This window comes from Rhinoraja longicauda, chromosome 21 (genome assembly GCF_053455715.1).
Source record: "Rhinoraja longicauda isolate Sanriku21f chromosome 21, sRhiLon1.1, whole genome shotgun sequence".
Lineage (NCBI taxonomy): Eukaryota > Metazoa > Chordata > Chondrichthyes > Rajiformes > Arhynchobatidae > Rhinoraja > Rhinoraja longicauda.
Genome location: NC_135973.1, coordinates 38,054,684 through 38,074,068, shown reverse-complemented (window position 1 = coordinate 38,074,068; position 19,385 = coordinate 38,054,684).

The following is a 19,385-nucleotide window of genomic DNA, read 5'->3' as shown; positions in this document are numbered from 1 at the left end:
CAGCTTCCACATCATTTCCTATTTCACTTGGCCATTCTCTCCTATTGCTTCGTGAGCTTTCTGTCCCATTAATTCTGGGGTGTTTCTTAATTATTCCTGTGATATCTTGAGATCAGACACAGAATAACAACTCATGACTGCACAGCTGCACTGTGGTTTATTCAATCATTTACAATCCTCCAACCAAAGGTGGCGCTATTACAACTCCTTCCACCCTAATAAAAATATATATTACCTTATGGACATTTTGTTTTGAATATAACCAATGGTATGAAATTATTACAATCTTGTCTGAAAGTTTACTTTTATATAACCTGAATAAAATGAGGGCATCATGGATATATGTTGCATATACAATGATATGTGCATTTCAGGAAATAACTTCACAAATTTAACCTAACCACTGGGTTTCTCCTTCTTTCTGGATATCTTCTCTGACCAAAAGTTTCTGACTGTTTAGAACCACTTGGACTCATTGTTAATCCAGTCAAGCCTTCCTTTTGACCTACATTCATAGATTCCAGTCCATCAGTCAATTTTGTTTGACTGTCAACCCCACTTGAACCTCCATTTTCAGGCTGATTCAAACTCTCACTAACCTATGTACCTTCTTGTACCATTTCTGGTTCATCTGGTACCTGTACTTGAGTGGTAACCCAATTATCTGACTCGTCTAATTGGTCTGATTTCAACCCTGTCTGTGCTTGCATAGGCATGACATGGCCAATGTGTACTTTTCTCACCTTTCCACTTCCAAACATCTTGACCAAGTATGTACGTGGTCCGCACTTTCTCAATACTCTTCCAGGTAACCACTTCACCCACTTGTGATGATGGTTTTTCACCTTTACCTTCTGATTCAACTCAACACTCCTTTCCTTTACTCTACTTCCATCATGATATGCTTTTTGTTTCTCCTGTTTCTCTTCTACTGTTTGAGCCAAGTTTGGTTTCAACAGTGAAAACCTTGTTCTGGGTTTTCTTTTCAAGAACAGTTCAGCTGGTGTTTGACCAGTAGTGGTGTGAGGTGTGTTTCGATATGTAATCAGAAAGTTAGCCAGTTTGTGAAACAAAGACAACTGTCTTTTCTTTGGATTTGGATCCAGCAGTTGTTTGACTAATGTCCGCTTCACAATTTGCACTGTGCGTTCTGCTGCTCCATTGGAAGCGGGATGGTATGGAGCTACTCTAGTATGTTTTACAGCATTCCCTTTCATGAATTGTGCAAACTCTTGTGAACAGAATTGTGGTCTGTTATCAGACACAATTTCCTCTGGAAATCCATAGGACGCAAACAACCCTCGCAAAATGTCTATCGTTTTGCTGGATGTCGTTATTTTCATCGGAGACACCTCAATCCACTTGGAGTGACTATTAATCACAATGAACAATTGTTGGCCATCTAACTCTGCAAAGTCAATGTCTAATCTTTGCCACACTCTAACCGGCCATTTCCATGGCTGTAGCAGTACTGTGGATGGATTATTTCCAACTGCTTGACATGTGCTACACTCTTTCACCGTTTGTTCTATGTCCTTATCTAGACCAGGCCACCATAGATAATTTCTAGCTAGACTCTTTGTTAGACACATTCCCAAATGCTGATCATGGAGATCTTCTAGCAATTTTACTCCATATTTTTCAGGTATTACAACTCTCGCTCCCCACATGACACAACCTTGGTCTACTGAGAGTTCTTTCCTACGTACAAAGAATGGTTTCAGTTCTGCCTCTGAATTCGGCAATTTGTTTGGCCATCCATTTGTAATATATTCCTGCACTCTTGACAAAAATCTGTCAGTGCGAGTGGCCTTCCGAATGTCCCCTGATGTGATAGGTAACTCATCTACATGAGAGAAGTAAAACAAGTCCTCTCTGTTTGGGGTAACCTCCGATTCCAAAGGTAATCTAGACATGGCATCAGCATTGCTGTGCTCTGCTGCCTTACGATACTGAATATCATACTGGTATGCAGACAATATCAATGCCCATATTTGCATTCTGGCTGCTGCCAGAGTTGGTACGTATGCTTTTGGATTTAGGATCTGTCAACGGCTGGTGATCTGCCTCGATTACAAACCTTCTACCATACAAGTACCTGTGAAACCCCCCAACGCCAAAAATCAATGCAAGAGCCTCTCGCTCAATTTGCGCATAATTACTCTCACTGGCATTGAGTGTTCTAGACGCAAATGCTATTGGCCTTTCCTCTCCATTTTCTAACACATGAGAGATCACAGCACCAACACCGTATGGTGAAGCATCACATGCTAACTTCATCGGCTTATTGTCCTCGTAATGAACAAGCATTGAACTCTCTGCCAACTGAGCTTTACATGACTTGAAAGCTTGATCACATTTACGTGTCCACTTCCATGGTACATCTTTTCTCAAAAGCTCATTCAAGTAAACAGGTGGACAGATTTGGCACAAACTTCCCATAGTAATGCACTAATCCTAAAAAGGATCGGATCTCAGATATGTTTCTGGGAGTGGGCGCATTCTTGATTCCATCAACTTTACCCTTGGTGGGGTGTAGACCATCCTTGTCTATCTTATGACCCAAGTACTCTACCGAGTTATAACCATATAACCATATAACAATTACAGCACGGAAACAGGCCCGTTCGGCCCTACCAGTCCACGCCGACCACTTTCTCTGACCTAGTCTCATCTACCTGCTCTCAAACCATAACCCTCCAATCCCCTCCCATCCATATACCTATCCAATTTACTCTTAAATAATAAAATCGAGCCTGCCTCCACCACTTCCACCAGAAGCTCATTCCACACAGCTACCACCCTCTGAGTAAAGAAGTTACCCCTTATGTTACCCCTAAACTTTTGTCCCTTAATTCTGAAGTTATGTCCCCTTGTTGGAATCTTCCCCACTCTCAAAGGGAAAAGCCTACCCAAGTCAACTCTGTCCGTCCCTCTTAAAATTTTAAAAACCTCTCAAGTCCCCCCTCAACCTTCTACGCTCCAAAGAATAAAGACCCAACCTGTTCAACCTCTCTCTGTAGCTTAAGTGCTGAAACCCAGGCAACATTCTAGTAAATCTCCTCTGTACCCTCTCCATTTTATCGACATCCTTCCTATAATTTGGCGACCAGAACTGCACACCATACTCCAGATTCGGCCTCACCAATGCCCTGTACAATTTCAACATTACATCCCAACTTCTATATTCGATGCTCTGACTTATAAAGGCAAGCATAACAAACGCCTTCTTCACCACCCTATCCACATGAGATTCCACCTTCAGGGAACAATGCACAGTTATTCCCATATCCCTCTGTTCCACTGCATTCCTCAATTCCCTACCATTTACCCTGTACGTCCTATTTTGATTTGTCCTACCAAAATGCAGCACCTCACACTTATCAGCATTAAACTCCATCTGCCATCTTTCAGCCCACCCTTCCAAAAGGCCCAAGTCTCTCTGTAGACTTTGAAAATCTACTTCATTATTAACTACACCACCTATCTTAGTATCATCTGCATACTTACTAATCCAATTTGCCACACCATCATCCAGATCATTAATGTAAATAACAAACAACAATGGACCCAACACAGATCCTTGGGGTACTCCTCTAGACACTGGCCTCCAACCTGACATACAGTTGTCAACCATTACCCTCTGGTATCTCCCATTTAGCCATTGTTGAATCCATCTTGCAACCTCACTATTAATACCCAACGATTTAACCTTCTTAATCAACCTTCCATGTGGAACCTTGTCAAATGCCTTACTGAAGTCCATATAGACAACATCCACAGCCTTGCCCATATCAATTTCCCTGGTAACCTCTTCAAAAAATTCAAGATTAGTCAAACATGACCTTCCAGGCACAAATCCATGTTGACTGTTTCTAATCAGGCCTTGTTTATCCATGTGATTATATATATTGTCCCTAAGTATCTTTTCCATTAATTTTCCCACCACAGACATCAAACTAACAGGTCTATAATTGCTAGGTTTACTTTTAGAACCTTTTTTAAACAAAGGCACAACATGCGCAATGCGCCAATCTTCCGGCACCATCCCCGTTTCTAATGACGTTTGAAATATTTCCGTCATAGCCCCTGCTATTTCTGCACTAACTTCCCTCAATGTCCTAGGGAATATCCTATCAGGACCTGGAGACTTATCCACTTTTATATTTTTCAAAAGTGTCCGTACCTCCTCTTCTTTGATCCTCATAATTTCCATCACTACTCTACTCGTTTCGCTTACCTCACATAATTCAATATCCTTCTCCTCGGTGAATACCGAAGAAAAGAAATTGTTTAATATCTCCCCCATTTCTTCCGGCTCAGCACATAGCTGTCCATTCTGACTCTCTAATGGACCAATTTTATCCCTCGCTATCCTTTTGCTATTGACATATCTGTAGAACCCCTTGGGGTTTACTTTTACATTACTTGCCAAAGCAACCTCATATCTTTTTTTCGCTTTTCTAATTTCCTTCTTAAGATTCCTTTTACATCTTTTATATTCCTCAAGAACCTCATTTACTCCCTGCCGCTTATATTTATTGTATATCTCCCTCTTTTTCCGAACCAAGTGTCCAATTTCCCTGGAAAACCACGGCTCTTTCAAATTATTATTCTTTCCTTTCCACCGAACAGGGACAGAAAGACTCTGTACTCTCAAAATTTCACCTTTAAATATCTTCCATTTCTCTATTATATCCTTTTCATAAAACAAAATGTCCCATTTCACTCCTTTTAAATCCTTTCTCATCTCCTCAAAATTAGCCTTTCCCCAATCCAAAATCTCAACCCTTGGTCCAGATTTGACCTTCTCCATAATTATATTGAAACTAATGGCATTGTTTCTGAAAGAACTCACACTTCTGTGCCTTTACTCTTACACGACTGTGTGTTTCAAGTCGTTTGCGTACCACCTCCAACCTTTCATCATGTGTCTGCCTGTCAGGGACTGAGATGAGGATGTCATCCAAGTAACACACCACACCTTCAATTCCCTCTAGAATTTGTGTCATTACCCCTTGAAAAATCCCTGGGGCTGATGATATACCAAATGGAAGCCTATTGAACTGAAACAATCCCAAATGCGTGTTAATAGTTAGCTTGGGTTTAGATTCGTCATCTACACCTAACTGCAAGTAGGCATTTGTCAGGTCCATTTTTGTGACGACTTGGCTGCCTGTGAGGGTGCTAAACAAATCCTCTGCCGTTGGTAGGGTATCTGGTATGCTATCTTCAAGTACCTTGTTTACGGTCACCTTATAATCCCCACAAAGTCTAACACTACCATCAGGTTTAGGTACAACTACAATGGGTGTTGCCCATTCACTACTGTCCACCTTACTGATAATGTTCTCAGCTTCAAGTCTTTTCAGTTCTTTCTCAACCTTGTCCTTAAGAGCATACGGCACAACCCGTGGTTTGCAATGCACTGGTGTCGCATCCTGCTTCATGCGTACTTTCGCCTTGTACCCCTTAATCGGCTCTCCCTGGTCGCTAAACACCTTCAGATGTTGCTTGATTACGCCCTCCGGACACTTGAATTCTTCCCGAGCAAGGAATATCTCGTTCCAGTTGATCTTCAAGATCTGCAGCCAATTCCGACCTAGCAACGCAGGTTTATCTCCCTTTACAACTCTGCCTGTTGCTTCTTATACCTAACTGGTACATGTATGCATCCTAACACTGGAATCTTCTCTCCAGAGTAACCACGAAGCTCGATTCGCTTCCAAAGGAATTTGACTCAGATTCTCCCGATACACAAATTCTGGAATCACGCTCACAGATGCTCCTGTGTCGACTTCCATGCTAACATGAGCTCCATTCAACTAGACTTGCACGGACACATTCTTTATCTTCCGGTTTACTAGCTCATTGCTGCAGATGGTGTATATATCGAGAAGCTCTTCCTCTGCCTACAGTTGATCCACAGAATGCAGCTTACTTGTTGTTGAACCTTTTTTCTGCTTAGCCTTTTGACAAGCCTTCGCTAGGTGTCCCATCTTGTGACACGAGTAACACTCTGCCTTGAAGAACAGACAAGACTGTGCTAGATGTGTGCCCAAACAGCGATAGCATGACTTTGCCATCATCTTGCTACCCTTCCATGGATAACGATTCTCTGACGTCTTTGTCGACTTATCCATCTTTAGTTTGCTGGACTGCAGCTTGTTTAACTCTTCCGCTGGTTGTCTAGAAGTTGTCCTGACTTCTCTCGAACCCCTTTCTGCCATATCCATTGACAAAGCAGTTTTACAAGCTGTTTCAAAGGTCAGGTCATACACTGTCATCAGCTTACTTTGGATCCGCTCACTTCTCAGTCCACACACGAAACGGTCTCTTAATGCCCGGTCTTGGAAATTTCCAAAATTACAATGAATTGATAATTTCTTGAGTGTGACGATAAAATTACTAATATCCTCCTTTGGAAGTTGGCATCTCGTTCCAAAATGATAGCTTTCAGCTATTTCTAAGGGCTTAGGGTCATAATGTTCTGTTAACTTCTTCAGAATATCCTTCAAAGGTGTGTCCTTTGGTTTGGCTGGAGCTAATAAATTCTTTGCTGTATCATAAACATCTGGACCCATTTCAATGAGAACAATTGCTCTTTTCCTAGTTTATAGACAATAGACAATAGACAATAGACAATAGGTGCAGGAGTAGGCCATTCAGCCCTTCGAGCCAGCACCGCCATTCAATGCGATTATGGCTGATCACTCTCAATCAGTACCCCGTTCCTGCCTTCTCCCCATACCCCCTCACTCCGCTATCCTTAAGAGCTCTATCCAGCTCTCTCTTGAAAGCATCCAACGAACTGGCCTCCACTGCCTTCTGAGACAGGGAATTCCACACCTTCACCACTCTCTGACTGAAAAAGTTCTTCCTCATCTCCGTTCTAAATGGCATACCCCTTATTCTTAAACTGTGGCCCCTTGTTCTGGACTCCCCCAACATTGGGAACATGTTTCCTGCCTCTAATGTGTCCAATCCCCTAATTATCTTATATGTTTCAATAAGATCCCCCCTCATCCTTCTAAATTCCAGTGTATACAAGCCCAATCGCTCCAGCCTTTCAACATACGACAGTCCCGCCATTCCGGGAATTAACCTAGTGAACCTACGCTGCACGCCCTCCATAGCAAGAATATCCTTCCTCAAATTTGGAGACCAAAACTGCACACAGTACTCCAGGTGCGGTCTCACCAGGGCCCGGTACAACTGTAGAAGGACCTCTTTGCTCCTATACAACTGTAGAAGGACCTCTTTGCTTAATTCAACCGTCTTGATTCTGCACCAGAAGCTTCTACTTCAATGATGTTATTTGCAGCAAAAAACATCTCTAAACGTTTGATGTATGCACTGAACGTCTCCCGGCTTTGCTGGAACTCACCCAATCTTCCTACATATCCACTGGGCACCGCCATTTTAGATTTTTATTTTTTTTAACAGTCTCACAGAATTCAACTTTGTGACCCGATTTCCAGCTTTCCTTGACACCAAAAGTTATACAACCTTCTCCGTGCCACTGTGGAATTCCTTATCTACACAAACAAGTAAAGCTGGGGACTCGATGATCCCACTCTCATCGCCAATTTGTGATATCTTGAGCTCAGACACAGAATAACAAGTAACTCATGGCTGCACAACTGCACTGTGGTTTATTCAATCATTTACAATCCTCCACCAAAGGTGGGCTATTACAATTCCTACACTCTCTTTCCCTTTAACTCCATCCTTGTCTATCCCATTTGAAACACCCCCCCCCCCCCCCCCCACTATTTAGTTTAAACCCACCCGTGTAGCAGTGGCAAATCTGCCTGCCAGAATGCTGGTTCCCCGCCTGTTGAGATGCAACCCGTCCCTTTTGTACAATCCACCCTTACCCCAATACAGATCCCAGTGGTCTAAGAATCCCTGCCCTCTGCACCAGTTCCTCAGCCACACATTCAGGTCCCCTATCTCCCTGTTCCTGCCTTCACCAGCACCAGCACGAGTAACTAGAAACAAACCAGAGATACCTACCCTGGAGGTCCTGCGTTTCAGCCTTCTTCTGAGCTCTCTAAAGTCACCCTGCAGAATCTCTTTCCTCTTCTTCCCGACATCGTTTGTGCCGACATGCACGACCACTTCCGGCTGCTCACCTTCACCCTTGAAGATGCTCTGCACTCGGTCCATGACGTCCTGGATCCTGGCACCAGGGAGGCAACGCACCATCCTTGAATCCCGCTTGTTGCCGCAGATCCCCGTGTCCGTACCTCTCACGATGGAGTCCCCTATCACCGCGGCTCTGCCTGACGTTGGTCTCTCCGGCTTTGCCTCAGCGCCACGTTGTGTCTCGTAGACCTGTCCGCCGCTCAGACTGGCAGTGTCTTCTGTCCCAACAGCTTCCAAGAGGGTGAACCTGTTTTGAAGAGGTACAACCCCTAGGGTCTCTTGTACTCCAAGCCTCCTTCCCTTCCTCACCGTCACCCACCTCTTCTCTTCCGGTACCTTTGGTGTACCAATCTCGCTGCAGGTCCAATCTTGTCCAGGAACGTCTCATTTTCTTGGATGATCCTGAGGTCATCCAGTTGCCTTTCCAGTGCCCCAACAAGGTCCTTCAGGAGCTGAACCTGGTCACACTTTCCACATTTGTAGCAGCCAGAGGTACCAGCAGTGTCCCTGACCTCCCACATCCTGCAAACATCACCCTGAATCAGCTTACCTGTTATTTCCTAGTACCGTCTCACCCTCTCCAACGTTTGGCATGGCCTCAGCCTCTCAAGCCAAAGACTCACACTTTTCTTGACAAGACTGCTCCCCTCGAGCAAGCCTTGCTTGTATTAGCTGTTAAATTGCCTGATTGATCAATTTGCTAAATGTAATTGCCCTGCCATTGATAACAAGAGATCAGGGCTTGCATGCTCCTGTTAGACTCCCAATATAGATAAGCTCATTATCCTTGAGGGTCTTACTTTCTCACAGGTCTCCCTCGTTTTTTTAGATACATATAAAAAGCCTTGTGATTTTCTGATTTGCCGATGACATTTCATGGCCCCATTTACCCTTTCTAATTGAGCTCTTTCCGACTCACTTTATATTCCTCATTAGCCCTGCCTGATGCCATCATAAACCTGACATACATTTCCTTTCGCTTCCTAACCAGGTTTACAACCTCCTCGCTCATCTACGTTCCCTTGCCTTGCCACCCTTATCCTCCCTCCTCCTCACTGGAACATGCTGAGCCTGCACTTTGATCAGCTGGCCTTTAAACAACTCCCACATGTCATCTGTGGATTTACCCAGCTGCCCTCCATCTTCCTTCCTGTGTCAATATCCCACCAATGAAAATCTCACATAAATTCAGGAAATGTTATAAAATATCAACAAATTGTAACTGAACTACAGTAAAAACAAAACAAAGGTGAAACAGTATTAGGATGGCACAGTGGTAGAGTTGCTGCCTTACAGCGCCAGAGACCCAGGTTTAATTTAGTTTAGAGATACAGCGTGGAAACAGGCCCTTCGGCCCACCGGGAAGGCGCCGACCAGTGATCCCCGCACATTAACACTATCCTACACCCACTAGGAACAATTTTTACATTTACCAAGCCAAGTAACCTACAAACCTGTACGTCTTTGGAGTGTGGGAGGAAATTAAAGATCTCAGAGAAAACTCATTTTATTCACAAAATGCTGGAGTAACTCAGCAGGTCAGGCAGCCTGACCTGCTGAGTTACTCCAGCATTTTGTGAATAAATCAATTTGCACCAGCATCTGCAGTTATTTTCTTATACTCAGAGAAAACTCAAGCAGGTCACGGGGAGATCGTACAAACTCCGTACAGACAGCACCCGTAGTCAGGATGGAACCCGGGTCCCCAGCGCTGCAATCGCTGTAAGGCAGCAATTCTACCGCTGCACCACCGTGACCGCCCTTGATCTTGACTATGGGTGCTGAATGTATGGAATTTGTATATTCTCCCTGTGACCGTGTGGGTTTTCTCCGGGTGCTCCGGTTTCCTCCCACATCCCCAAAACTTGCAGGTTTGTAGGTTAATTGGCTTCTGTAAATTGTCCCTAGTGTGTACGGGTGATAATTGGTCAGTGTGGACTCAGTGGGCCGAAGGGCCTGTTTCTATGCTGTATCACTAAACTAAACTGAACTAAACTGTACCCTTTTGTACAAGTTTTCAGACTCAGTATTTCCTCAGAAACAGGGCAAGCGGTTGCCAACTCAAGAAACTGAAATGAACTCAGTTTGGTTCAAGGTGTACCCATGTTTATTACATTCCATTGCAGGAATATTGGCTTCAATGAATTACAATTTCTCTCGCCACATCACTGCCCTAGCAGCTGCGGCTTACCTGCGGTCTGTTTGTCTCTGTGTTTTGTTTTGTTTTGTCTTAATTGTAGATGTGATGTGGTGTTTTTGTGTTTGTGTACTATGTGTGTGTGTGTGGGGGGAGGGGGGAACTGTAAAATTGTAAATGTGTCCCTTCCGAACGGAGACTTGACCTTTGTTTTCTGGGTCGGGTCTCCGTTCCTGCTGCAGCCTACCATCGGCCCAACTCCTGGAGCTGGCGGCCTCCAGGGCTCCGGTTCGCAAAGCCCGAGAACAGGCCCTTCTGTGAGCTGCTGCTTGCAAGGCCAGTAGCTACATCGCATTAGCCAAGCGCACAGTGGGATATAGTGGTACTAAAGCTGGCACTGGATGCCCCTCTGCATCATTACTTTAACATGCCTTTTCAGGCATGCTGCAGCTTTCTATCCACTGCCTCTAATTATCGAGCTCAGAATCCCACAGCTTTGCCTTGAGCAGCCACTTTAATCCAGAATTACACAGATTAAACATAGAAAATAGGTGCAGGAGGAGGCCATTGGGCACTTCGAGCCAGCACCGCCATTCATTGTGATCATGGCTGATTGTCCACAATCAGTAACCTGTGCCTGCCTTCTCCCCATATCCCTTGATTCTGCTAGCCCCTAGAGCTCTATCTAACTCTCTTTTAAATTAATCCAGTGAATTGGCCTCCACTGCCCTCTGTGGCAGAGAATTCCACAAATTCACAACTCTGGGTGAAAAAGTTTTTTCTCACCTCAGTTTTAAATGGCCTCCCCTTTATTCTTAGACTGTGGCCCCTGGTTCTGGACTCCCCCGACATTGGGAAAATTTTCCCTGCATCTAGCTTGTCTAGATTCATACATGCGCTACACTCAGTGGCTCACTCTTCCTTGACCAGACTCCTGATTTGTGAACTTTGTTGCAGGAAAGTTTTTACCAGTTAATGCAGGTTAAACCCACTCCAGCATGACACTGTGCTGAGTGTGATGGTGGTAGGAGATTGCAAGGTTACTTTGCAGTGAGCTGCCGTTCATTCAGATGAAAACAAATGAGTATTTTCTGGATTATTGGTCATTGCAAAGTCAAATGTTTGATCCTGAACAAATCAACTGGTGCAGTTGACCACTGCTTGATGGTCACACGTGTGCGTTGAGTCAGTCAGTTACATTAGCAGTATTTGTTCAGCCTGTGAATTACATTTAATGGCACAGGGAACCAGGTAAACATGAATCGGCCATGCACACATCAGCACTGAGGTAATCCTCCCCAACGTTTTGTGTTGCTTTTGTATTGAATTCAGATGAGAACTGCTGCGATGTTACAATAATATTAATTTAGTTTAGTTTAGTTTAGAGATACAGCGTGGAAACAGGCCCATCGGCCCACCGAGTCCACACCGACCAGCAATCCCCGCACATTAACACTATCGTACACATACAAGGGCCAATTAACGCATCCAACAAGCCAAAACCTGTACGTCTTTGGAGTGTGGGAGGAAACCGAAGATCTCAGAGACAATCCACACGGTCACAGGGGAAAACATACAAAACTCCGTACAGACAGCACCCGTAGTCGGGATCGAACCCGGGTCTCCGGCGCTGAAAGTGCTATACGGCAGCAACACTACCGCTGCGCCACCATGGCTGCCCTGAGAAAAGGAATAATATCCATTCGACAAATTATTTTGGATGATAAAATCTATGTACATTCAGGGAAAATGGGTAACTAGGGAGAGATTAGGGCCTCGCAGAAACCAAAGCGATCTTATCTTTGTGGAGCCGCAGGAGACGGGCAAGGTCTTCAACGAGTATTTGTCCTCTGGTTTTACCGTGGAGAAAGATGTTATGACTGGGGAACTTGGGACAGTGAATGGAGATGCAATACAGGGTGTATTACGATCAAGGAACTGCTGGACATCCTGAGACGTATGAAGGTAGATCAATCTCCTGGGTCTGAGCAGATATATCCAAGGGCACTGTGGGAAGTTCAAGGAGAAATTGCAAGAAGCCCTGGCTAACATATATTGACCAATATTAGACACAGATGAGGTGCCACAAGACTGGAGGGGGGCTGATGTGGTGTCTCTATTCAAGAATGGCTGATTAGGGCGAGTCGACATAGTTTTGTATGTGGGAGATCAGATCTTACATACCAGATCGAGTAATTTGAATAAAGCAGGTCAAGGAGGTCATAACTGTATACATTCATAAGATCATAAGGGATAGGAGTGTTCAGCCCATCGCCTACTCTGCCATTCAATCAGGGCTGATCTATCTCTCCCTCCTAACCTCATATCCTGCCTTCTCCCCATAACCTCTGACACCCGTACTAATCAAGAACCTATCTGTCTCTGCCTTAAAATTACACACTGACTGCCTCAACAGCCTTCAGTGGCAAAGAATTCCACAGATTCACAGATTCACCACCCTCTGACTAAAGACATTGTCTGCATGGACTTCAGCAAGGCATTTGAAAAAGTTTTGTGTGCTAGGCTAGTGCGCTTGCAATCCGTGAAGAACTAACCAACTGGATGGAGAATTGGCTTCTGCAACGCCCTGGTTAACACATCACTTCCGACCCACACCACCCCCACCCCAGGCACCTTCCCCAACAACCGCAGGAGATGCAACACCTGTCCCTATAGCTCCTCCCTCAACTCTGTCCAGGGACCTTGACAGTCCTTTCAGGTTAGGCAGAGGTTCACTTGCACCTCCTCCAACCTCATCTACTGTATCCGCTGTTCTAGATGTGGAATCTTACACATCGGCTAAACCAAACGCAGACTGGGCAATCATTTCACTGAACACCTTCACTCAGTCTGCCTGGACCTACCTGATCTCCTGATTGCCAAACACTTCAATTCCCCCTCCCATTCCCACACTAATGTTTCTGTCCTAGGTCTCCTCCATTGTCAGAGTGAGGCTAATTGCAAATTGGAGGAACAGCATCTCATATTTCGCTAGGGCAGCTTACAGGCCAGTGGTATGAGCATTGATTTCGCTAATTGAAAGTAATCCCTGCATTCCCTCTCTCTCCATCCCTCCCACATCCAAGTCACACCAGCTTCTCCTTCTCATCTAGCAACCAGCTACCAATGTTTCCTTTATCATTATTACTTTTTTGCATATCGTTCATTCATTTGTTCTATATCTCTCTACATCTCTCATTTCCATTTCCCCTGACTCTCAGTCTGGAGAAGGGTCTCGACCCGAAACGTCACCCATTCCTTCTCTCCAGTGATGCTGCCTGTCCTGCTGAGTTACACTAGCATTTTGTGTCTATCTTCGGTTGAAACCAGCATCTGCAGAACCTTCCTACACAATACACTAAATGCAGCTTCACCGACATCTTATACAAGTACAACATGACCTCCCACCATCTATACTCAATGCTATTGACTGATTGAACACTCTTGTGTCCCATTATGTTGAAGTATTTTCACCTGCATGCCATTATCGTTTGTTACCTATTGAGTTTCCTATTTAAGTGCAGGTGTTTCTCTCCGTCTTTGTTCAACCTTGGTTTTTTCTATACAACCTGATGTCTGTGATTGCAGCTTCTCAGCAGATCAAGTCACAGGTGAATTCACTGCTTGACTCCAGCATTTCTGTTCACCATCCCAGAGAGTCCCATCTTCCTTCACTGGAGCTTTACAATGGTCATCTGCGTAAATGTTGGCGATTCCTTCTCCATTGCCCTCCGGCTTTTGAGCTTTCCGGCTTCACATCATTCAAGTTCAAGCCACTGGATGGCGCCACTGTGGCAGCCTCGCTAACCATCTGTCTGGTCCTTCTCTTCCTTTGTTGTTGTTTAGTACGTGTTAAATGTATGTTTTAGTGTTCTTCAGCTTTGTTTTATGTGGGGGGTGTGGGGGGGTTGGGGAAAACCTTTTTTAATCTCTTACCTCCACCGAGATGTGATTTTTTTTTTCCATATCGTATCTCCGTCCACACCGTGGCCTAACATTGAGGAGCTAGCGGCCTCTGCTGGAGACCGACTTTGGGGGCTCCAAACGCGGGCACCTGCGGACTTAACATCGTGCAGTTTGACTTCGGGAGCATCAGGCCGCAGGAGCTTCGACTGCTCCAATCATGGGAGCTTCGACCGCCCTGATGTAGGGGCTACGACCGCCTTGATGCGGGGGCTTCGACCCTGTGATACGGGGGCTTCGACCGCCCCTGATCACGGGAGCTTCGACCGCCCTGATCACGGGGTCTTCGATCGCCCCGATGTGGGAGCTTCGATCGCCCCGACGCGGGGGCTTCGATCGCCCTGACGCGGGAGCTTCGATCGCCCTGATCACGGGGGCTTCGATCGCCCTGATGCAGGAGCTTCGAGAATAAAAAGGAAGTAGATTAGACTTCATTGTCTTCGATCACAGTGAGGAATGTGGGGAATCCATAGTTTCTTCCCAGCTGTTATCAAGCAACTGAATGATCCTACCACAACCAGAGAGCCGTCCTGAACTACTATCTACCTGTTTTGGTGAACCCCAGACTATCCTTGATCGGACTTTACTGGCTTTACCTTGCTTTACCTTGCACTAAACGTTATTCCCTTATCATGTATCTATAAACTGTAAATAGCCCGATTGTCATCATGTATTGTCTTTCTGCTAACTGGATAGCACGCAACAAAAACTTTTCAGTGTACCTTAGTACACGTGACTATAAACTAAACTGAAACTGCATATGCTTTTCATTAGTCTTCTATTCACTCAACATTTTGCTGCACAGAATCCCATTTCATATCTAATATCAGCCTGATTTAAATCGTAGTTGTGTCAGAACCCTGCTCAGACAGCTGTGATATCAATAACTAGACCATGAGGACACCCATTCTGCCCGCTCCCATGCTTCGCTCTAGCTCACCAAATTGCAGGGGAACTCATTTAAAAGGAAAGTTGCTGCGAATCAGTTTATTGTTTAGAGTGATCTAAGCATAACTGGGTTTCGAGAAAGTCCATTAATATTCTGTTCTCAGCTATTTTATATAAACATGTAAAACCGCATTGAAAAAGTGATTGCCTCATTAGTGATGTATCCATTCAATGAAATCGCTGTGCATCCAAATTGCCAAATGTTTGAATGTGGATTGTAACAACACCTCGGAGGTTGCAGATACAAAGAGCATTCACTGAACAATTTATTTGTCTACTTCCAGGAGTTGTGTAGATCTGAGGCTCTCTGATAGCTGCTGGCTGGTTGAGTCAATAGGTGGCCATTAAGGAACTCTTCCACTGAATATTTCTGGTATTGCCCTGATCTAAAGTGAAGACGGAATTTCATTACCTGGAAAATGGATTTTGCTGACTTTTGACAGCCTAAATGAACAGCATAAATCATAAAACATCCTGCCCAAGAACCAAACTGGTCTTACTAAAATCAAAATCATAAAATTGAGACATTCCTTCTTTAAAAAGAGAAAAAAAGACCCGTCTGAAGAAGGGTCTCGACCCAAAACGTCATCCATTCCTTCTCTCCAGAGATGCTGCCTGTCCCGCTGAGTAACTCCAGCATTTTGTGTCTGTCTTCACAATTCACAATTCACAATCATACTTTATTAGCCAAGTATGTTTTGCAACATACGAGGAATTTCATTTGCCATACAGTCATAACAATAAAAAGCAACAGGACACACAAAATACATTTTGATATGAACATCCACCACAGTGACTCCTCCACATTCCTCACTGTGATGGAAGGCGAAAAAAAGTTCAATCTCTCCCTTCTTTGTCCTCCAATGGTCAGGGGCCTCGAGCCTTCTGTTGACGGGACGATCTTGACCCCTGTAGCTGGTGGTGGGCCTTCCTCATCGGGGCGATCAAACTCCTGTGGGAAGGGGGAAGATCTCAGCTCCCCCGCGCAGGGCGATCTACCCCAGGTCGGGGCTTGTTGAACGTCGTGCGGCTTTGGAGCTTCCCGACTTGGGTTTCAACCCGAGATTGTGAGCTCCTTGATGTTAAAGTCCGCAAGCATCACGGTCCGAAGCTCCTTTGGAGCATCGATCCCATGGTATGGATCGTATGCTCCGATGGTAAGTCCACGCCCCATGGGGGCTCAAAGTCAGTCCCGGGCAAGGCCGCCAGCTCCACGATCTTAGGTTGCAGAGCGACCGGAGATACCATCCGGAAAACAATCGCACCTACAGCAAGGTAAGAGATTGAAAAAAAAGTGTCCCCCTCCCCCCTCCCTCCCCCCTCCCTCCCCCCCCCCCCCCCCCCCCCCACATAAAACAAACCAGAGAACATTAACACGGACTTTTAAACTCCCCAAAAAAAACAAAAAAAGGACGAAAAGGACAGACAGTCTGCAGGCAAGGCTGCCATCGCGGTGCCCTTCCACAGCATCTGCCGTGCCTTCCTATACCTTCACCAATGAGATTTCCTCCCTCCGGGAAGCAATTTTTCATCCCACCCCACTGACATCATGGTCATGTGTAGGAAGGAACAGTAGATGCTGATTTACACCAAAGATAGACACAAAATGCTGGAGTAACTCAGCGGAACAGGCAGCATCTCAGGAGAGATAAAAGATTACGACCCGAAACGTCACCCATTCAATCTCTCCAGAGATGCTGCCTGACCCGCTGAGTTTCTCCAGTATTTTCGTCTATGGTCGACATCATGGTCATCGTCAGTTGCACGAACTATGAAGGGCATGAGATCGTATGTTATGGTGAATAATAAAACAAGGTGCAAAAGTTGCAAAACAGGCAATGGAGACATGTGGTCCAATGGTCCATCGGACATGTTTATCAGTTATTTACAACATGACAAAATATATAACTCTGCTAGTTAGACAACATCTTTGGAAAACATGGATTGGTGATGTTTCGTTACCCCTCTCCCCGTACGGAACAAGGATTTATTTCCCCCTGGTTCTCACCTTTCCCCCACCAGCCTCTACATCCAACACATCATCCTCTGACATTTCCGCACATCCAGTGTGATCTCACCACCAACCATATCTACCCATCCCCACCACTGCCCACCTTCGGTTTACTGGGCATACGACAAAGTTTAATGTCGTAGGAATTACAGAGACATGGCTGCAAGAGGACTAGGGCTGGGAACCGATTATTCAGGCGTACATGTCCTATTGAAAAGACAGATGGGTGGGCAGAGGGGGTGGGGTAGCTCTGTTGGTAAGAAATGAAATTCAGTCCCTTGCGAGAGGTGACATAGAATCAGGAGACGTAGAGTCAGTCTGGATAGAACTGAGGAATTGTAAGGGTAAAACGACCCTAATGGGAGTTATCTACAGACCCCCAAACAGCAGCCTGGATATAGGGTGCAAGTTGAATCAAGAGTTAAAATTGGCATGTCTCAAAGGTAACGCTTTGGTGGTTATGGGAGATTTCAACATGCAGGTAGACTGGGAAAATCAGGACGTAACTAGGAAAATGGACAAGGGAGAGCCAGTGGATGTAGTGCACCTGGACTTTCAGAAAGCCTTTGATAAGGTCCCACATAGGATAGATAGACTTGAATTGTTTTCTCTGGTTGAGGGGAGACTTGATAGAAGTATATAAAATGATGAGAGGCATAGATAGGGTAGACAGTCAGAACCTTCCTTGCCAGTTCCTGTGCTGTTCTCTTTTATGTTCTAAATGCCATTAAAATCCATGTAGAAAATGAGCCTCCCCTTACTGATCACTTTGTCACCTCCTCAAGTTATTCAGACATGACATTCTGAGAAACTTTCCAAAGCTTCCACATCTTTCCTGTAATGGGGCACCAGAACTGCAGGCAATATTCCAAATGCAGCATAATCAAAGTCCTATAGAGCTGCATCATGACTTGCTGACTCTCGATCAATGAGGGTAAACATTCCATACGCCTTTCTTGCCACCCTATCTACTTGCACACCAAGATCTCTCTGCACATCAATGCTGATCAGGGCCTTGCCGTTACCTTCGGATTCTCTCCTCACATTCAACCTCCCAAAGTGCGCACGTCACACTTGCTCACTCCTGCTATTTCTCTGCCCATTTCTGCAGCTGATCTGTATCCCACTGTATGTTCTGACAGCATTCTTCACTGTCTGCAGCTCCTCCAATTTTGGTGTCATCAGCAAATGTACTCACCAACCCATCTACATTGATGTCTTGGCATTTCTTATATTCTTTGTAATTCAGATGCAAAGGGCTCATTTTTATCTCTTACTCTGACTCCAAGCACATATTCCATCCTTTATCCTACAGTACTTTCTCCCTCGTTACCCTTTTGTTTTTAATGTACATATAAACGCCTTAGGAATGTCTTTAATCTGACTAACCAAAGCCATTTAATGGCCACCTGGCCCTACTAATTGCATGCTTGAGCTCTTTCCTGCTTGCTTTAAATTCCACAAATATCTGATTTAATCTTACATACGCTTCCTTTATATTTTTTAGCAAATTCACAACCTCTTCTGTCATCCTTATTGGAACATGTCAGTCCTGAGTCTGAAGAAGGGTCTCGACCCAAAACGAGACCCTTCTTCATTCCTTCTCTCCACAGATGCTGCCTGTCCCGCTGAGTTACTCCAGCCTTTTATGTCGGTGCCAGTCCTGAGTTTTGATCGACTGGCCATGGAAAGGAATTATTTTGTATTTGGATGTGAATATTCAATTTTAGACGACAAAACACCTTTTCAATGTTATATGATTCATCCTTTTTTAAATGTTTGGGAATAATTCATTTGCTTTAGTTATATTTAACCTAGATACCATCTTCTTATGGATATATCCTTCCTAGTTCCACCTGATGGATACCTGGGCATACTGTGGCTTTTTTTATTTACTTTAAAAATATATATATTTAAAACTATCACAATATCTTTAATGATCACAAAATCACCTGACGCTTTGGAAAAAAATAGGAATAAGTAACATATGTGAAGAATAAAGTTGTGGAATTGTCTGTAAAGTTAATCTGTACACAGTCTATTTGTTCCGTCAAGCATCAGTGCTACTGAATGTTGATAGCCAGTGGTTTTAAATTAGAATGGTTTCCATGACACACCACTCAGCAGGTCAGAAGAGAGAAACAGTTAACATCTTTAGTTGAAAACCTTTTGGCA